At 39.6% G+C, this 21,785-nt stretch overlaps 1 pseudogene; it reads right to left on the bottom strand.

The window, feature by feature from the left end:
- Nucleotides 1-1,852: 1,852 nt before the first annotated feature.
- LOC112194500 lies at nt 1,853-18,344 on the bottom strand (annotated as a pseudogene).
- Nucleotides 18,345-21,785: the final 3,441 nt, after the last annotated feature.

The raw sequence follows: 21,785 nt of genomic DNA, 5'->3' as shown, positions 1-21,785 counted from the left end.
TAAGGAGCAAAACAAAAATTCGTGTGAGTTCTCAATTTGTAAAGAAAATAACTTTAAGTTTTCTGTGTTTTATTTAGCTTTAAGCAACCAAAACAAGAACATACAGAAAACCTAAACAATCCATACTTGCATTCATATCAGTCCATAACCAAAAATAATGTTAAGCAACACTTTTGAGCAGAAGCATAACATCCTGGAGTTCTTTATCAATATACCATGTTCAATGAAAACAAGTTATCCAAAGAAATTTATCCACATCTTTAGACAGAAGAAAAATTTCTAAGTATCCGTATTTATTTTCATCAAGCACGCATATTGCTGTTTTGTATTCTAAAACCATACTTGACCACTTCTTTGGAAGATAAAACTGAAGCATAGTTTTAAAACACAAAACACAATTTCAGTTTTGTTACTCGATCAGATACTTGATTAGTTACCTGACCAGTTACATGGTCAGTGACCTGACCAGTTACATGGTCAGTGACCTGACCAGTTACTTGGTCAGTGACCTGACCAGTTACATGGTCAGTGACCTGATCATTGTTTTCTGCCAACATCAATGACGAATGCTTTGTGCATCATAATCACTTATGCCAACAGAAAACCACAAAACCCATGAGCTTTTAACTTTATATTCTACCCAGATTCATCCTTGTAAGAAAATAAAGCTCTCGTATCTATCAATTTTAATTGTGTAAACAAATTCTGGGAGATTTTGTTCTTCATGCAATTTTACACAATCACAGATACAATACCATATCATCAATCAATTCAACATGCATATTCAAGCATAACCAAAATTGATTTGATTCCAAGAAACCACAGAACAATCAAGAAATTGTAAATTTCATCCGGTCACCATCTACTCTGTCCGAACGCACGCCGGGAATGCAACTAGTGTTCTTGAGCACAATCAAAAACTCAATTATCATGCTATGAATCGAAATCAATTTCACAGAAAAACCTATTTTTGCTTTTTCCCCAATTTGCTGCTAAAAATCACAGCGGAAGCGTGAATTTGATAATTAACCAGATGCAGCAATCGACTTAAGTAACTTACTTTGATCAGTTACATGACCAGTTACATGGTCAGTGACTTGGTCAGTTACTTGACCCGTAAAGCAAAAACCTTTTTTTTTTTTTTTTTTTTATTATATTTGTTTTGCAAAACCCTAAAACGATTTTGATATATGTGAGCCTATGCTCTGATACCAATTGTAAAACCATAATTACATGCTCACAATATATGCACACAATCATAAAAGGGATTAAGGCTTACCTTCAGCAATCACTGGCATAGATTCCATCTTATGCAGCTGCAAACACGATCACTGAATATGGTCTTCTGTTACTTACCAACTTGCTTCTCAATGGACAGAACTTATGCAATAGTCGTGGTAGTAATCAGGGACCAATTCATCTGTATATATATAGGTGACTTAACCCTCAAGAAGCTTCCCATTAAAGCATTACTCATCGGATTAGGTTTCCTAGTTAGATTCTTAATGTATCACAACTTGTAGCCTTCCTTGTAGACTAAGCAATGGATTACTATCCTTAATGAATTGATACACTATTCATTAAGTCACTAGTATTGATTTACTGTTTGTATCCATGTTAAACTAGGATTGATATTAAGCTAATCATCAATTACTTTATGATGATATGTGTTATGTCCATATTTGATCTTACAGAGGTAACCACAAGCTCTACACACTAAACTCAACCCAACTAGCAAAAGTAGATGATTTAACTGCAATTGAAATTTTAATGCTACTAACCCCCCAAAACTCGGTTTTTACTCAAGCCAAACAGGCTATACTGCAGGAGACAGTAGAATTGGATGCCAACACTACCAGCTTCCTCTATGTTTCGATACGGACTGCCACCAGGTGCAGTATGACTAAAAGAAAAAAAAAATGAAATTACTCGAATTTCAACTGAATGCCATGTAGCTCCTATGTAATAAAGACGCTCGTGTCAATATATAGCCTACCTGTAGAACAACGGCAGCAGCTAGAATCTCTTGCGCCCATAGCAGATGGATGCAACTGGTTTCTTGGCTTCCATAAATTGTTCCACTAGTTCAATAACTTTCTTATATAGTGCCAAATATTTTGCAGCCCGACCGCCAGGGATTACAAGAGCATCATAACTGGAGGCATCTAAACCCCTTCAAAATTAGCTGTTAAAGTGAAATTATGTCCTGGCTTCTCAATGTAGGTTTGATCACCTTCAAAATCATGGACAGCAGTTGCACAAATATAACCAGCTTTCTTCTTGGGGCAAGATCCATCGACGTGGCCCCCTAGAGCTTGAAGCGACTGAAAAGGCACAGCTACCTTATAATCTTCCATAAAGTCCTACAAATATCGGGGATAGGTCAAAGTAACTTTGGGACATCTAAGACTCTAGTAATTGGCAGATATTATGTAGACAAGCAGTAATTCATATACCCCTTTTACCTTATTATAGGGTTACTCATACATTTCTGTTTTGGAAAGAGCAGCAAATCTTGAATTTGTTGAACAAGCACTAATTTGATTCAGAATAGAACCAAAAAAGAATTTACATGGATAGGACCAACAGAAGGGGCAACAAAAGGCTACAACTGGCATATACGATGAGCTGCTAGCTTCTACTTTGATAATGTCAGTGTGTTAGAGAGACAGGTTTAGGAGTACTGCAAAATCGGGCATTGAAATTTAAAATGCCAGCAGTGATCAGCAGTCACCAGTAAACCCACAATATACAAGTTTTAAGAGCAAAAGCTAACAGGGAAAGCCTATGCATATTGTACTAATTCATTTCCGTGAAATGCTCTTTCTTATCATCCTAATAAGGATTGCATCATTAGGATTTTCTAAGCGCTATCAATACTGGACAAGCCAAAACAAGAATAGGCTGGGAAGTGAAAGAAATAGCCAAAACAAATAAAATAATAATAATAATAATTTAAAAAATAACAATAATAATAGTAATACTAATACCAATAATAATAATAATATAACGTGACATACAACAGGTTAAATTAACAACATACTTTTTGATTAATTATTTTAAGAGTGACAATTAGCCAAAGCACAACAACATAAAGAACCCAAAATTAACAACTACGAATAACTAATGTCATAGAGGGGGATGCTAAATCAGCACAATGAAGAAATGAACTATTTGTCATTAGTTTTTACGATTCTTCTTTAAGGTATTTCAATGACTGTTAGGTTGTATCACAATTCCTAGTCAAAATCAAATTCAGTCAAATTGACAACGCATAAATAGGTGTTAAAGTGTGAAATGTGACGAAATAGGCTTACTATTCCATCAATTAAAAAACCACTAATATATTGATGTGGCATGCACCCATAGAACTAATCACGGAATCCAACAAATGAGATTTATGATGCATCTCATAAAGTCCAGTCAGGCTTCCTACCCTCTCTCTTTGATAGAATATGTCAAGGATAAAATATGTCAAGGCTACATCTACATCAACTCTCTTTGTTGAAATTATTTGTATGCCAAATTATGCATGTATGTTTATGGATTGCATATATTGACTGTCTAATGCACAGTATTAGCAGTCAACAAAAGAGAACTTCTAGACCACCGTATTCCTATATGCTTCTGCTGGGCTTCTTCAGCACTTTGGAGCATAACCCTTGTGTTTTAACTTGAGCCTGATCATATGTTTGTCATTGCAACAAAGGGAAATAAATCTAAATAAGGAAACTAAAACTTACTCCACAGAGAATTAGGACTCTTCTATCTGAACCAGTTATGTCGCCTCCTAGTGCCTTCAAAAAAGCCCTAAAGAACTTGGGATGGTCTTCATACGTAGCCCCTGTGATTATGTTACCATCAACAAGACACGCCACCATGGTCTCTGGTTCCACCCAGTGAGCACCTGCAGCAACAAGTACAGGTCCCGGTCTCCCAGAGAAGTTTATGCTGTGGACTTCCAACCTTTAACTGAGCCAGCAGCTGCTAGACAAATTGTCCATGGAAAATAGCATTGCTCTGTGGAGTCTGTAAATTTTTTCATCAGATCTACAACTGATGCATCAATAGCAAGATATTCAGGAGCCAGCCATCCTGGGGTTATTAATCCATCATAATTGTCAGCTTCAACGTCATTGAATGTTGGATTGAGTGTAAAAAAAAAATTTTGACAACTGATTGAGTGTAAAATTGACCACGTAATTCAGAATATGTCTGCAACAAAAGGAATACTCATGAAAACAAGAAACAGAGTAAAACAAAAAGGGAGCGGTAGGAAATAAATATAGCTTTCAAGATTCGTAGTTATATGTACAGTACTGTGATGCCCCGGAAATTCGTATTTATTTTCCAAGGATTTTCCGGAAATTAATTAGTGGTTATTGGACGATCGTGGCTCGTGGATGGAGCGAAAGTGTTTCAGGCGAATAATTATTCGAAAAGCATCATTTAGGGAGGGTTCAAGGTTGACTTTTGATATGTTGAGATTCTCTGAAAACTTCCTTCACGAAAGTTGTAGAGCGCATTGATACGAGTTCGTGGATATGTGGAACGCGGAAATCGGAGTTCGTATGTGAATGTTATGAGCGTTTGAAGATTTTGGAAAGTTACTATATATAGGGGTTTCCCTTTTGGGAACGTTACTATTTTCATTTTGGTAAGTTTCCGTTTCCGGAAACTCAGAAATCCTCCATTCTCTCTCATCAGCCACTCGACCCGACCCGGATCAGGATGATCCGACCCGGCTTTTCTGGCGAGCTCCGGCGGTCTCCGACCATGAAACTTGGTCAGCAGGTTCGTCTCCTCCGTCTGGTCGTCCGTCTGGTATCCTCTAGCGGTGATTCCCGACTGTGGCGGCGCAGCAAGGCGGCTCAGTTTGGTGTTTTCGGACCCTGTTGGAAAACGTAGCTCCGGGACGTCGTGGCTTCATGGTTCCAGTGGTGAGTTCGTAGGAGCCTCCCTGAGCGATCCATGGTGTTTGTTTGGCTCGATTCACGTCGGAATCGTATCAACTCAAGGTGAACAGTTCACGGCGGCTTGTGGCGGCAATAGGCGGCGATCTAGGCCGATTGGCCTGAACCCCAGGTATTAAAGTTGATCTATGTGATGTTCTTGACATTTTGGCCGGTTGGATTAATCTAGTTTTGAGTTTTGGCCTGTGGTGGTTGCACTGCCGACTGTGGCAGCGTTTTGGTGGCCTTCCGGCCATGGAATGGTCAGTTTCTGGTATTATAGATCATCTACTTGTCGATACGAGTGTTTTGATATATAATACGCAATTTTTGGAGATCGTATGAATATATTGTGATTTTTACGATTTCGGACTGTTTGATGCTTCGATCCATGAGGATCCGAGAGTCCGATCGACTTGTGGTTTTGGCATATCGATCATAGAAGTATTCCGGAGACATTGGGTGGTCTCGGATGTGGTTTCGCCTCGATTGGCGTCACTTTGGGGATTTTAGTTCAAAACGGGGGTTTCAGACTTAAATTGTATGTGAATTGTTACTAAGTGGAAACCGATTGTGATTAGGTACTTGACGAAGTATCCTTGGACGGTTGTTGGTGGTGTGGCTACTTTGTTCTATATTGAAAACGCAGCGGGAGTTTCGAGGTGTGATATGAGCATTTTAATGTGACGTTTTAACTGCATTTCCCTACATTTTCTGCGCCATTTCCTTGAAAAATCCCTGTTTGGGAAAGTTTCCATTCTTTGATTGGGAAAGTTCCTTATTGTAGAAAGTTTCTATTTTTGTAGTTTCCATTTCTCATTTCTGGCAAGTTTCCATTCTTAGTTTAGGAAAGTTTCTATTTCTCACTTTTAGTAAGTTTCTATTTTTCATTTTTAGAAAGTTTCTATTTTCGTTTTAGGAAAGTTTCTATTTTCAGTAATAGTTTCTATTTTCAGGACCTCGGAGCTAAAAAGTGGAAATGAATTCACGAATGGAAAGAAGAGCTTGCGAACATCAAGACGAGCGAATATGAGACGAAAAGGGCCACACAATTGAGCAGAAATGAAGAAATAAGCTTTCCTGTTTCAACCAGGAAACCCTGCGAAATGGAGGAAGGCTTACCAAGCAAGTTTCCAACGCAACCATGAAAAAGAAATGGAAAAATGAAGTGTCTTGACGTTGGAGGATGAAAAGGCTTGAAGTTGAAGCAACGAGGCCCAAGAACCCTATGGATTTGAGTTGGATTTTCGGCAAAATGGATCAAGGCCCATGAAAGCCCATGAAATTAGGGTTTGTGACGCAAAACCTAAACCCTAGGGATGCTTTGCCGTGAAAACCAAAGGGAGAAGAGAAAGATGGCGTGAAAATCAAGAGGAAAATAAAAGATTATGCCAAGAGATTTTCTAGGGTGGAGTTTAAGGAAAGAAATCAAGAAAAGAACCAAAAGGCGTCTAGATGCATTCTTAGAAACCCTAAGGATATTTTGGCCGAAATATGAGAAGAAAATCATAAATATATTCAAGGAATTTCGGCAAGAATATATTAGGGAATCATCTTGGTATTTTGTGATTGGTTGGATGACACACTAGGGCTTACTTGGCAATTTATCATTGGTGGAAGCTATGTGGAATTATTAATTTAATTCCTTGGAAAATAAACAGAAAATCCACGGCTTGGAGACCAAGTTTGGCCGTTCCCTATATATACTCTCTACCCTAGACGTCTCAACAATCCCCCTTAATTCCGAAATTACTTCAAAAGCTCTCCATTCTCTAGTTCATCTTTTGGCGTTTTCAAGCAAGGAAGGAAGAAGCAAGACCAAGCCGTGAGCATCTCCACCATTCCACCTTGAAGCCGTGAACTTTGAAGCTTGCTTTCGAGTTTCATTAGTTCATCATTCGAGTTCTTCATCACCATCTCCATTCACGGTGTAATTCAACCTTCTTTCTTGTAATCACTTTTGATTCTCCTTGTTTGATTTCGTTAAAGGTTGTTCTAGTTAACGTTTATGTTTGAACAAGGTTTAAATTCTGAAATTTTATGATTGAATAAAGGATTTCGATTCTTATGTTATGATTCCAAAGTTGCTTATGTGTGATTGTTCGATTGAATTTGCTTTATAGATATCTTTTGTATTTTAATCTTATGTGGTTCGAAACACTTAGGGTTTTGATATGAATGGTGCTAGATTTAAGAACATGATTCAACTTTTTGTGTTATGAACTTAAATCAAAAGTAGTAAAGGTTTTGGACAAAAAACGAATTCAATTGAAAAGGATTGCAATTAGGTGAACTTATTCATACTAAGTTGTACACTTGAGTTGATAGCCTTTCTATGTGTTTCATGCGTTGAATGTGTATGATTGACTAGCTTTCTAGGGCTTGATTACATGTTTGATAGGATTAGTCTATGTGTTTTCACTTAAATTAATTAGCGTTGAAAGTAAAATATGGGAAATCGTTTGCTTTCTAATGTTTCACATGATCAACTCCTTTCACATGACTTGGAAGAACAATGTAGGATTCATTCGAATTTAATCATGAACTTGGTTTTAATCTTTGTTTCTTACATTTCATTTTTGTATTTGTGTTTTTGTTTATACTTAGTTTTATTCTTTCTTTTAATTTTCGAAAAAACCAAAAATCTAAAATCCCCCCCTAAAATCGTAAATAGTGTTTATGTGTGAATATGATACTTTGTTTTTATTTTAATTGTTTAAATTGTCTTACATTGACAGGTGTACCCTCAATCCCCGGAATAGAACGATCCCTATTTGCTTATACTACTAATGATGTTTAAAGGGTTAAATTATATGCTTGCTTTGAGCGTATCAAGGTGAGTAATCTCACAACGTTCATTTACGAACGGAATTACCATTATTGTTTTGGCGTTGTTTATTTAACCGCAAACTATAGTTGATATTAGTGGTATTCCTAAGTGAATGACCACGTATATATATATTTACGTGAAATATGTATATTCTTGTGGGTTGATGGGTGATTTATGCAATAGGGATTGATGGGTTTCATTCTATTGCTTTGAGGCTTGACTTTTCAGGAGACATTGTGTTAGAAATTGAGAATTTCTATTTGTTTGAAAAATGTCAAGATTGGTGTGAGTTGTTTAATGTTTTGATCTGGCGACCAGGGAGGTCTGATGATCAGAGGTCACGGGGTGGCATCTCCTTTAGAGAGTTGAGTAACATTTTGGTCATGAGCGACTGCTTTTAAATGTTTTGAATCTGACGACCTGGGAAGGTCTGAGGATTCGGGGTTGCTAGTAGTGACCTGTGTAGTGATTTGTGTGATGATCTGTGTGGTGACCTGTGTAGTGATCTGTGTGATGACCTGTGTAGTAATTTGTGTGATGATTTGTGTGATGACCTGTGTGGTGATCTGTGTGACGATCGGGACTTCACGCCTTTGGCCTGGTGAGTGGATACGATCAGTTAGAGCTCTAGTCTGTTGCCATTGTACATCATGGGGGGTAGCGGGGAGCTATCTGATGCTCATGAGTACGTGTCTTTAAAAGGGAGTTTCGGGGATTCTTTCTTGGAGCCCTGACCAAATACCCAAATTTGAGCAAATATGAACCCACTTACTCCAGTAAGAGATTAGTGTGTCCACTTACCCCATTTAAAAGTAAAAAGACTATTTTGGACAAACTCTCATTATAAAATTAAAAGCATGCCACACTCTCTCTTTCATCTGCTTCCCGAGCCCGTCGTCGGAGGTCTGCACACTTGCCACAGCCGTTGGTCCTCCTCATCATCCCAGTCAGCGATAGATCTGCTCCTCCGCCGCCGACTCCCTAGTCACGCAACCTCCTCGTGGTCCGATTGCGGTCGCTCTTGACGATCACGAAGCAAAAATCGCCGTTGTTGTCGTCGAAGTAGTTGAGGGAGGCGCCGCTGCCGAAGTCCTTGGGAGGCGTTTGAGGAGTAGAGGGAGGGTGGAGGAGTCGTCGTCTTCGTCGCGAGCATACGGGTCGGGTTCTTTGTCCGTGGAGATCTTGAAATTGTCGCATCGCTATTGTTTCTGGTCTCACTCGGATTTAAAGTTGGAATCATCGTCGTTGTGGACGACTACGATGGAGTAGAGGTTGGGCTTTAGCTGGATACTTCATGTTCGGTGAGGAGTGCCGGTCGAATCCATTTCAGAGTGGGTAAAGGATCAAGTCTGTGAGTTAGATGTTAAAGAAGAAGAAAAAGAAGAAGGACATTAGGTACGAGTGTGCTGAAGTTGAAGCCAGCTGTAGAGCACGATGATGATGATGATGATGATGATGATGATGATACTTGTTCCGTAGTACTGGGCTCTGCATATTTTGGTGGGATGAAGACAATGGAGTTGGAAATTAACAAAGAAGAAAACTCATAGGGCCATTAAGTCATACGTGGTAGAAGATCATTGTTGTATGTTTCTCTAGTGCATATTATATGCTTGGTTTGGTGATTTTTGACTTTTGCCCAGCAAACTTTTTCAAAATTGACTTGGAAATTATGATTTCAGTTGGTATAAATGTATAAACAAATGATTATTGGGTGGTGTATGGTTCAGTGTTTACTAGAATAGATTTTGCCAGTAGTGATTGTTTTTTTTATTATGATTTGGTTGGTAATAATAAGATTATTGGGAGGGAATAATAAGATTACTGAGGGGCAGTAAAATGTTTGTTGGGGCAATAATAAGATTATTGGGTGGCAATAATAAGATTATTTATTTGAATAAACCTCCGAAAGCTTTCAAAATTCAAAACATCTTCATTTTTCACAAATTATTGATCCACAATAAACTTGTTATTGGGGAGCAATAATATGTTTATTGGGGGGCAATAATATGATTATTGGGGGGCAATAATATGATTACTAGGTATTATTGGGGAGTAATAAATCAGACGCCAGAATCCGGTCACCGGTCCGGTAGCCGGATTCAGGATTCCGGTGACCGGTCGCCGGAGTCCGGCAAGGACTCCGATGACTTCTCTCTCTAAGTGACAAAGAAGGAGAGGGCAAAATTGTCTTAAAAATAAATAAAAAGGAATAAAAAAAATACTTAATTAGGTATTAGGGAAATGATCTCTTAGAGTGTTTGGGTAAGTGGGCAATCTCTTAGAGTGTTTGGGTAAGTGGGCAATTTTTAAGCTAAAATTGGGTAAATGATCATTTCCCGTTCTTTCTTTTAAATGTCCGGGGAGGACTTATGAATCATATTCTATTTGTTAGGTTAACGATAGATATGATTAAGGTATGTTGATGTTTGTCCAGGTTGGACCGATGTGTTGTTTGTCCAGGTTGGACCGATTGGTTGTTTGTCCAGGTTGGACTGATGTGTTGTTTGTCCAGGTTGGACCGATTGGTTGCTTGTCCAGGTTGGACCGATGTGTTGCTTGTCCAAGTTGGACCGATTGGTTGTTGTCCAAGTTGGACCGATTGGTTGTTTATCCAGGTGGGATTGATTAATCATATTTCAATTGTTAGGTTAACGATTTATATGATTTTCGTCACGGGGTGATTGTGTTGTGTTCTTTTGGTAAAAGAATGTGTTTGTTTTGGGAAAAAAGGGTGTGTGTTTCTCTTTACGAGATGATGGGTTTCCTCGTTGGACGAGTTATGCATGTGTGGTTTGAATTACTCATACGGGCTTGCAAAAGCTTACTGGGTTTGTTGTGTGGCAACCCGGTGCACCATTCAAAAGGTGTAGGGGTTAATTCTGCAGGTCAGGATAATCGTGGCTGATGCTGAGGTAGCGTGCTTGCAGCTTAACAGTAGGAAGTCAGTCTGTGATTTTACCGTTATTAAGACTTCCGCTTGTAGTGAGCTCTGAGGAGTATTTACATTTTATTTTGTTGTTGACAATTTAATTCGTAAGCTTGTGTAATATATAACTATGTGGAGCGAGTGTATATTAATTTTGAAGGTTCAGGGCATCAATATGTGTTAGTTTAATGGAAAAAATTTCCATGTATTTTGTATTGGTGGCTGAACGATCACGCATATATAAGTATGAGATTATATATCGATTTTTAATTGTGTTAAAAATCAGGGGCGTGACAAGTACAAAGCCAGATCATCCGTTAGAAAACCTAGTTGGCTAATTATTAGTGTATTGTCAAGTAGGGATGGAACTTATGGTGATTTCTTTGCAAAGATATTCTACTGGTTCTGTTGCAAATTTCTTGTCCGTGAGAATGCAAAGAATGTACTGTGGTTGTAAATTCCTATTTTGTGGACCTTGGGGTCAAGTTGAGTACACTGTTAGTCACTCTAGAACTAGACCAAAAAAACAAACAAAAACATCTCCAGATTAGTTCTAATTGTTTTGATATTAGAGCAATTATTTCACTTAGCCATGATCTTGTGCTCTGACCACAAGTCCATTACTGCTCATGGCCAGCCTCGATGTATCACAACAAAGAGAAAGTAGATACTGGAAGAATCTGTATGACCTGAACAAAAACCTGGTGGAAACATAACCGTCATCCCTGATAAGCGATAATCTTCTTCATCATCATCTGATCCATCTTTGTCCTTATCCACATCTCTCTCTCCCAGTATTTCGGTTGTTTCACATGATAAGGATTCAGTTACTCAAGCTAATCATGTTAGATGTATCTCTGCCACAGTCACCTGAAGCCTCTTAGATAGATAATTGTTCAGTTATACATAGTTTATCTCTTTGTATCCTGTTATCACTTTGTTGTTTGAGTTCTATCTCTATTGTAACTCGTGTACATATCAATATAAATACATCACATAACCCACAAGCTTTCTGTGTGGTTTTGAGCTCAATCATATGTTTTTCATGGTATCAAGAGCACAAAACGTCTAACGACATAAACAGAAAGAAAACATACCAAACCTCTCTTTTCCAATGGCCCCCTCCTCCACTTCCTCCTCCTCCTCTGACTCCTCTCCCAATATCTCTCATTCCCTTTACATCAGGCTAGACAGAAACAACTATCCCTTATGGCTTGCTCAAATCTCCCCCCTTCTCAAAGGCCGCAAGCTAATGGGTATTGCTGATGGTACTGAACCCTGCCCTCCCTGCTTTCTCTCAGACAAAGAAGGCAAGTTGACGGAGACGGTTAATCCATGTTATGAAAACTGGATGGAAAAAGATCAAATGGTGTTAGGTTGGATTAATGGCTCTCTGACCCCCACCGTGCTCTCCACCGTTGCCCGTTCTACTTCTTCCGCTGCTACTTGGGATTCCTTGGCTACCAGATATGCCTCCAAGTCTCACAATAGGATCCTCCAGCTGCGTAGTGATCTTCTCCGTACTATTCGTGGTACTTTGTCAATTTCTGATTTTCTTGACAAAATTAATGCTATTGCTGATAACTTAGCCCTTGCTGGAGATGCTGTGTCTGATAATGATCTTGTGAGCATAATCATGAATAATGTTGGTCCTCTTTATGAGACCACCGTCAGCTCTGCCCAAGCCCGAGACACCCCCATAACCTATGACTCGCTTGAAGCTCTTCTACTCAATGCCGAGCGCCGTTATGCTGAACATAGTCTTCCTTCCCTTGATCTTGGTGGTCAAGCTTCCGCTCTTCATGCTTCCTGATCTCGCGGTCGTGGCCGTAGTGGTCCTTCCTCCCTCATTGGGCCTGGTCGCGGTGGTTCTTATGGTTCTTGGGGTAACAGTTTTGCTAGTCGCGGGTCCTCATTGTTCGGTCGTGGTCTTCCTGGTTCTCGTGGCACTAATAACAATTTTGGTCAACGTGGCTCTTCTTCTCTTCTTGGTCCTGCACCTACAGCTCCAGCTTCTACGACAAGTCCATCCATTTTTCATTCCGGAGGTCGCATCCATTGCCAAATTTGTGGCCGTCCTGGACACTCTGCACTTGATTGTTACAATCGCATGAATATGGCTTTTGAAGGGCGTGTTCCCTCATCTCGACTCACTGCAATGGCTGCTTATAATACTCCCTCTTCGGGTGATGGTGTGACTTGGCTTGCTGATAGTGGTGCCAATACTCATGTGACTCCTAATCTAGGTAACATTGCTTCTCCTCAGCCATATCACGATATCGACAATCTTGGTGGTATTGGTAATGATTCTAGCCTTTCCATTAAACACATTGGTTCTTCTCTTCTTCACACATGTTCCTCCACCTTTCCCTTACATGATATTCTTCATTGTCCATCTGCTTCTGCCAACTTACTTTCCATCAACAAGTTTCCAGCAGCAGCTGCAGATGCATTGCAGTCTAGAGTAATCGAGGAAAGAGTTAAATCTTTGAATTCCAGTGACATAGAAGCCCACGAAGCAGACCAGAACCAAACTCTCTCCCAAATTTCATCCGGCCCCAACCCCTATGTAGTCTTTGCTCCTTTGCTTTTGGAGATTCCTCCATTCTAGGCTAATAAACGATATTCAGAAAACTCATTGGTGTCTAACAGTTAATTATATGAATCATATAGCTCGTAAACTTTAACTCCTTGATACATCATGGAAGACGTAGACTGCCTTAATCAAAACTACATACACTTGCGTATTACCCATTCAAAAAAGCCAATCTAATTGGATTCCCAATTGTACATGCAACTCCCATACTAATGCAGCAGCCATAAGTTGGTTGGAAAAGAAATATCCTCTTTGGAAGCCTAAGACTAAGCCCAACCCTTTTTTGGTCCAAAGGAAACTCTCTGTGGTGGTTTAAGGGTCTTGCAAGTCAAACAGAGTATTTATGAGTCTAGTGCTTTAAGCGTATATATTTAAGTCTGTAAGTATTCAAGGGTCTTATTATTAATAAGTCTTTAATAGAGTCATCTGATGTTCTAGGAGTCTAAGGGTTGTGTTTGAAGCCTATAAATATGGCTACCTTTTGTAAACCCAAATCAGATAGGAATGAATTAAAATGAAATCTTATTGAAGGCTTGGAGCCTTGGCTTTTCTCCCCTAACCTCCCTCATTCTATTTCTCCCTTCTACAGCTAAGAACCCTCTGTTTCTTCTAAAACCATCCTGTTTTCTTCATCGCTCAACAGTCCCCAACCCACCCTAACCATACTCTCACTAATTGTTGCTCTCTGCTGCATCACATACTCTCAATCCTGGTGAAATGGGATTATATAGGCAATATAACACCGTCATGCTATTGTTATTGCATCTAATATTGTCAGTCCCACCATGCAAGAGGGTGCATAACTGGGATCCACACACTACAAGGCGGAGAGGCTCTGATTCCTGAATGTAACTCAATTTGTGTTACAGACTTACAAGGATGAAACAGATAGAAATTTTTATGGATGTGTATCTACAGTGGCTCGGCCTCCCCACCTTTGGAGTGGACAAAAAATGATAGATGGCGTCAGAGAGAGTCCCCCTTGAGTGGGTCTCCCCCTATATGCCCCCTGAGAAGTTGTGGGCAGACTCTCGATCGAACAGGAGGACAATGTCAGTGGTGGCAGCCTGCAACGAACAAGAACAAAATAAGAATATAAAATACTAAAGAGAAATTTGTGTTGAGCTAGACAATGCCATGGTGCATATGCAGAAACTAGACCCAATCGTACAGTAGAACTGCAGTCAAATAAAGATGGACCAGGTGCCAAGAGTAAGCACCACCTCGAAACATAGGGAGACAGAGTAAACCGGCCTTATCCATGTACCTTAATTTTTGGCACTGCCATCAGAAGCAAGCACAGTTCCTACACCTAGACTTCAGGCATGGAAAACCTTCGTTTTCTTGGACATAGAAAAAAGAAACTCAATGAGGACTATTACAAGCCGACTATTACAAGCCTAACTTTGTGATCTCAGTGCATCCAGTCTTGTGGAAATTTTGGAGGTGAGGTCCAAGCCCTTGGAAAAGGCATACCCAGTTGGACAGACTAGATTCAATGGATGATAGTAACTGGATAAAAAGTTACCTAGAGGACACATGAGATAGGTAGCTGCATCTTTCCAAAGAGCATCAACCAAGTGATTCAATTCAGGTTATTGTCCCTATCGCCATGTATACTTAGATATATGTCCACTTAGTCACTGCAGATTTCATGAAGCTTGCACTAAGCCACTGTTAGGATCAATAAATCATGCTTTGGATATCCATTTAGCCTGATTTATACCCAAGAAGTGACAAAAATCTCGGGTCAATAGATTCCAATAGATGCACTCAACCATTTCGCCGTAATTAGGCGTGGCTTCCTCCAAGGTCCCATTACAGGTTGGTTATCGATCTCATAACGCATGAGAAAGCACTGTAAATACCATTCCTGCTTTACTTTTCCATATAGCTTTCCTCACAAACTAGAGTTAGTGCCATTTTATTAGTAATATATGCAAGGATCAATCTTCTCCATTTGACTTTCACCAATTCAACTTAGGTTGCTATCAAAAGATCATACAACAGCATTCGTACATAAACACAGTCATGTACACCTGGTCACCTGGTGACTAGGGAATTTGTGGTCATCCTCTGGATTTATGTTTAAAGACTGAAATTTGTGGTCATCCCAGCCTTTGAAATTAAAGTGTGGGCGAACACAAATTACCTGGTCACCAAGCGATCAGGTGAATGCTACTGTCAATAAAAAATATAATATAGTGGACTGAATTAAGAATACTAGCGGAAGGCAAAGTTAAATATTTCCTATTGAAATTTGTCAAATCAAAGGAAAAGCTATGCATGAGTATGAAGTCCACTAGATCTAAAGCACAACCATTAGCTAAACTCCGTAATAATATTTATTGCCCTTCTCTGTAAAAATCATAAGCAAACATCTATTGGCTGATGCAAAGTCCAAGGGGCAAATCAAACATGGAAAGGATGCTATCTCACAGACTTCAAGATATTTATTTCCATTCTAGATACTCTCAAATCTTGCACAGGCAACATCTCCCATATCTAAAAATTGTAAGCATTGACGTTTTATGTTCCTCTTCACACAAACACAGCAAGTATGACAAACTAGGAATTATGTTAACAATAATGTCGTCCGTTTTTGAGATACATACATTTATTACATAGATAGCAATAGTTTGGTCATGAAAATAACTTACTACAATCAAACTTAAAAGACTGCCTCCTCAATGAATCTGAAAACTATATTTTACAGTGTCAAGTATAGCTTTGAAATAAAAACTACTTGAACTCTAAGTTGCAAGGCCAAGAGCTTTAAAATTTAGACCTTCAATATATAAAAATCGCTCTAAGTTTGACAATACCAGAGGAATACAAGTATGAGTACAATAATATCACATCATAAATATCCTGGTACTTAATCTGTAGGAAAATCTGTTATAGGTCTAATTTCAATGAGATGCTTCTACCTTAAATTGAAAAACCACAATTTGTACATAGGTTGGGTTTCTTAGAAATATAAGTAGTTTAGAAATTATATTTCTAGAATATTTACCAGATCTCATAAAATGATAGATGGTGCTTTATAAAATAGTGGAATAGCAACCAATCTGATTTAACTATATATGTTCAAGACCAAAAACAAAACCAGTTTTTAGCTTTTAAAACTCCATAGAACTCATTTGTTATACAAATGTCATTCAAAATCATAAGCAACGGATAGCATATGTATATAAGTATACTGTATACAGCAGACCAAACCAGCCGGTTGTAGTTATAAGTAGAAAACTGAAAGTATGGTTGTGTGGCTCCATTAGGTTTAGCTCTTAAAAACATCCAACCACATCAAATTTCAGCAACAAAGAGGTCAAGTACTTAGAAGAGAAGTGATCAGCAAGTTTTCTTTTTTCAAGAAACAGTTGAACCTAACATGGGCTTCAAACATTCTTTTGTTTCTTTCTATCCATACCAACAAGTATAAATACTATGAAACAGTTGGGTATCAAGTACAGTTGAAAGATCTCTCACAGGAATTTAATCAAACTCGTAGGGTATAAGACTTGAATCAAATAAGAGAAAATAACAGAAGTGGATCAGATAACTTACCAAAAGAGGAAAATGAAAATGGGTCTGTGCAATAGTTAGGCAGACGACAAGAAAAAGTTGGAGAGAAAAAAAAAATCGGCAGTCTTCATCTTAAAGACGAGGTGAGCTGTGATACAATAGTAGTAAGACACCGGCTCTCCCAACTACCTTCGATCATCATTCCTCAGGTTTTAAACTTACATAACTATGCACAGATAAGTATATAAGGGTGCTGAGTGAGCATGCCTCCTACTCCTGTACGTCCTAGCTACTAGAGTGTTTAGAAAGCAGTTCTCTCTGATCTTTCAATCAACCCAAGAAATAGAATGGTAAACATCCAAGTGTCACTGTATGCAAGTATCACAGAACTAGTAATAAGATAAACTTACATTACGTGCAGCCAAAACAATTATATCATTAGGCAAACCAAGACTTAAAAAAGAGTATTATTAGGTAAAGTAGAAAAGATTTTGTTTTTGTCAATGTAAAGTAACATAATAATTAATATCTATATAATGAACAAAAATACAGGTCCTTAAATTTCCAGCTAGGAGTTTACGAATGCATGTGAAGTAGTATCCGATCATTTCAGTGTTAATTATAATCTAAATAACTGCAGACAATTACAAACAACAGAAAAGGCCAGTTGATGGTTTGGTTCAAACATTGCCGAATGGTCAATATAGCTTTAGAATGTACCCATCTATTATTGCATATGTAGATTACTTAATTCAAGAGAAGAAGTCAATATACGTTTCATAGCTTCTGTATGAACCTAACATATCACTTCAAAGCTTTCCAGCCTTGGCTTTTAGGAAATAGGGTGGAAGAGGGGGGCTAGAGCCCACCCTCATGATCCTTGTGCATGATGTGTTGTCCAAGACCTTCCAGGAGGTATGCACACTTGTTTAATGCATGACTTGAATTGGATTAGTCTTTCTGGTGGGTATCCTTAATCTCTCATCTCTTGAACCTATTCGTTCTAGATCCAAAATGAAATGACCCCTCCCTCCAAATTCCTTCAGGTTGGGAGACATTAAAGAAAAAAAAAATAAGGAAGTGCGGCAGACGTCGCCGGCTTTCTCTTCCCAAATATGCAAATAATGAAGAGGTGAACCTGGTGAGTAAGAGAGAACTGATGAATGGTAGTGCGGCAGACGTCGCCGGCTTTCTTTCCCGGACAGACGGCATCGACGGCGAGTCAAGCCTGCAATGCTTATAAACTCCTGATCTTCCATGTAGTCCCCGCACAGCAACAATACGGTCAATACCCTGTGCTTCATTTCTGTGAGAGAGAGAGAGAGAGAGAGTCAACTAGTCTCAAAATATCTCAAAAAGTCTGAGAGATCACACGGGGACTAAACTTTTAGTGTTTTATTTATCTAACTCATCCTACTAAGTTTTTTTTTTTATTTTTTGAAAAAAAGGACGACAAACTTTATTGATAATACCTAATTGTTACAAAGGATTTCATCAAATGCTGGAGGGACATCCCCACTCCAAGAAACTTGCAACCCTGAAATCATAGCACTATGAGCAATCTTATTAGATTCCCTATAAACATGACAAAAGAAAGAACCCGCCAAAGAGGTCAAAGCCAGAGAGATATCATCAATAACTCTCCCAAACACAGAAGTATCCTCACCCTCTGCCTAAATAGCCTTAACCAACTGTAAGCAATCAGTCTCAATAGTAATAGGTGACAAATGAAACTCTAAGGCTATCTGGCAAGCCAAGCGACCAGCCAAAGCCTCCACCATATAGGGAGAAGTTACATTATCACATCGGCAACAAGCACCAGCAACAAAAATACCCAAGGAATCACGGACTACAACACCTAGTCCTCCCCTGTGCAGATTCTCGTCAAAAGCACCATCAACATTGACTTTTAGCCAACCAGCTGAAAGAGGTGACCAAGGTTTGATCTGCCTAACCAATTTGAATATGCGCTTCACACTAACTGCCTTGAAGCTATGAAATAAAGACAACACTTTGAATTGAACTTGAGCTAGAGAATGAGACTTCCCAGACCAAACTCTCTGATTTCTTTCCTTCCAAACTCCCCAAATAAGCATAAGCAATAATTCAAAGTCCTCATGCGACAAGCAAGACAGACAGAAGCTCAACCAATCAATAATAGAACTCACCGGTGCCACCATAACTGGCTGTAGAGATGGAAATAGACCGAACAGGTCTTTCACAAATGCACACTCCCTGCTGATATGTGCAACAGACTCCTCTGCGTCATTACAAAAATAACAGCCATCCTGGAGGTAAACTCTACGATCTCGAAGCTGAGAAACAGTAGGTAAAATTGAAGCACAAGCTTTCCAAATGTGAACTTTAATTTTACCTGGAATCTTGGCTGCCCAAATTGATTTCCAGGTAGGAGTGGACTCTACAGAACTAGAGCTAGCCGCGACATTAGGGTGCAACAAACTGACGGCCAGTTTATAGGCACTTTTGATTGTAAACCTTCCTTTCATGTCATAATGCCAAACCAATCTATCTGCTACATGATTAGAGCTAAGAGGAATAGAAAGAATGAGAGAAGCATCACCCTCATCAAAATTAGCCGCAATCAAATCGCTATCCCACTGTCCATGACGCAATAGCTCACTAACCAAAATCAAGGCAGAGTTGACATACCGTATAGGACGAAATAGAGCTGGTCTAGGGAGCCATGCATCCTTCCAAATCCTGATCATAGCACCATCACCAACCTGCCACCTCACACCACGCCTGAGAGTTGACTGGGCAGTACAAATTCCCCTCTAGCAAGCCGAAGGAGAACGAGCTAACAGAGCAGATAAAAAATCACTATGAGGAAAATAACGAGCTTTAAACAACCTTCCAACCAGAGAATTAGGGTTACGCAAAATTCTCCAGCCCTGCTTGGCTAGTAGAGCCAAATTATGCGCATACAAGTCTCAAAACCCCATCCCTCCTTCATCCTTGGGCCTACACAAGCGTTCCCAAGACATCCAGTGAATTTTCTGGTTATCTGCTTTACTCCCCCACCAAAACCAGGCACACATCTGATGAAGAGAATCACAAAAGTCCTTTGGTAACAAAAAACAACTCATAGCATAAGAGGGAAGAGCCTGAGCCACAACCCTTATCAGCAAATCCTTACCAAAACCGCTTAGTAATTGACCTTGCCAACCTGCCAACTTCTTACTCAAACTTTCTTTGATATAAGAGAAAGGTTCAGTTCTGTTGCGCCCCAAATAGGTAGGGAGGCCCAAATATTTATCATGTTTAGCTTCAATAGGAACTCCCAAAAAGCCAGCCATAGCATGTTTGTCTGCCTCTGGAACTTTCTTGCTGAAAACAATGCTGCTTTTAGAAAAATTAATCTGTTGTCCGAATGCCAACTCATAATCCTCCAACACCTTCTTAATATGAAAACACTCAGTTATACTAGCTCTGCCAAATAATAAGCTATCATCTGCAAATAATAGATGATGAATAACAGGCGCATCTTCGCAGACACTAATACCTTGCAACTCCCCATTCAATACTTGACGCTCTAGTAAAGCAGAAAATACTTCAGCACAGAGTAAGAAAAGCTAAGGTGATAGCGGATCCCCTTGACGAAGTCCCCTAGTAGGAGTGAGATACCCTCTAGGTTGCCCATTCAGCAAGAACGCATATCTAACTGTGGTAACACATTGCATAATCAAAGCAACCCAAGATTCATCAAAACCCAAACGGAGTAAAACAGATTCAAGAAAACTCCACTCCATACGATCATATGCTTTGCTCATATCCAATTTCAGCGAGAAAACACCATCTGTACTAGAATGACAATTATGAATGTAGTGGGATACCTCATTTGCCACCAAAGTATTATCTGTAATCAGCCTCCCAGGAATGAAAGCACTCTGAAAGGGACTGATAATCTGAGATAAAATCTTCTTAAGTCTATTAGCGATAGCTTTAGAACATATTTTATACACAACATTGCACAAGGAAATGGGACGAAGATCAGAAACAGACTGAGGATTCTTAACCTTAGGAATCAAGCAGATATTAGTGAAATTGACCTCACCTAGCAGCTGCCCAGAATGAAGAAAATTCTGCACCGCATCAACAACGTCTCCCCCAACAACATCCAACAGAGGAGGCATACCGTCCAGACCCGGTGCTTTGGTAAGGTACATCTAGAACAATGCAGCCTTGATTTCCACCGCCATATAAGGAGCACAAAGGTCGGCATTCATATTTGCCGTAACTCTAGGTTGCAAAAGATCAATAACAGAATGCATATGCCCGTAATCAATGTCACCTGCCTTGAACATTTTAGAAAAATAATGAAGCACAACAGACTCCATCCCTTCTGCTGACTCTTGCCACAAACCATTGTGGTCAAAAAGCCCTTGCAATCGATTCTTCACTCTCCTGTTTGAAGCTTTTCGATGAAAGTACTTCGTATTTCTATCCCCCTCCACTAACCAAGTCACCTTAGAGCGTTGACGCCAATAAGCATTTTCCTCTTCGAGCAAAGCATCCAACTTTGAATCTTGTTGATTTGACTCAGATAGAGGCTGAGAAAGTAGGAATTGCAACCTATCCCTTAACATCCCAATTTCCCACTTGCGAACTCCAAAGACCCGTCTCTGCCAGTCATTCAGAAATAACCGGGTATGTGTAATCTTCTTACAGACCTGGAACATAGGAAAACCAGGGACATCAGCCATCCACCCCTCTTGCACGACATCCAGGCAGTCTGGACGCTGCGTCCAGCAGCTCTCAAAGGGGAACCGGTACTTCTGCCTCACCACCTGCCTCGGCTGAACTTGGAAAGCACCCAACAAGAGCGGAACATGGTCGCCATGGATAGGGGCCAGATGACGCACACGCGCCACCGTGAAGATGTTAGACCAGGTGGTCGTGGCCACTGCACGATCCAGTCTGCTTCTCATCCCT

The sequence above is a fragment of the Rosa chinensis genome, chromosome 3, assembly GCF_002994745.2.
Source record: "Rosa chinensis cultivar Old Blush chromosome 3, RchiOBHm-V2, whole genome shotgun sequence".
Lineage (NCBI taxonomy): Eukaryota > Viridiplantae > Streptophyta > Magnoliopsida > Rosales > Rosaceae > Rosa > Rosa chinensis.
Note: the sequence above shows the minus strand (reverse complement) of the source record. Positions and strands in the feature narration are given on the sequence as shown.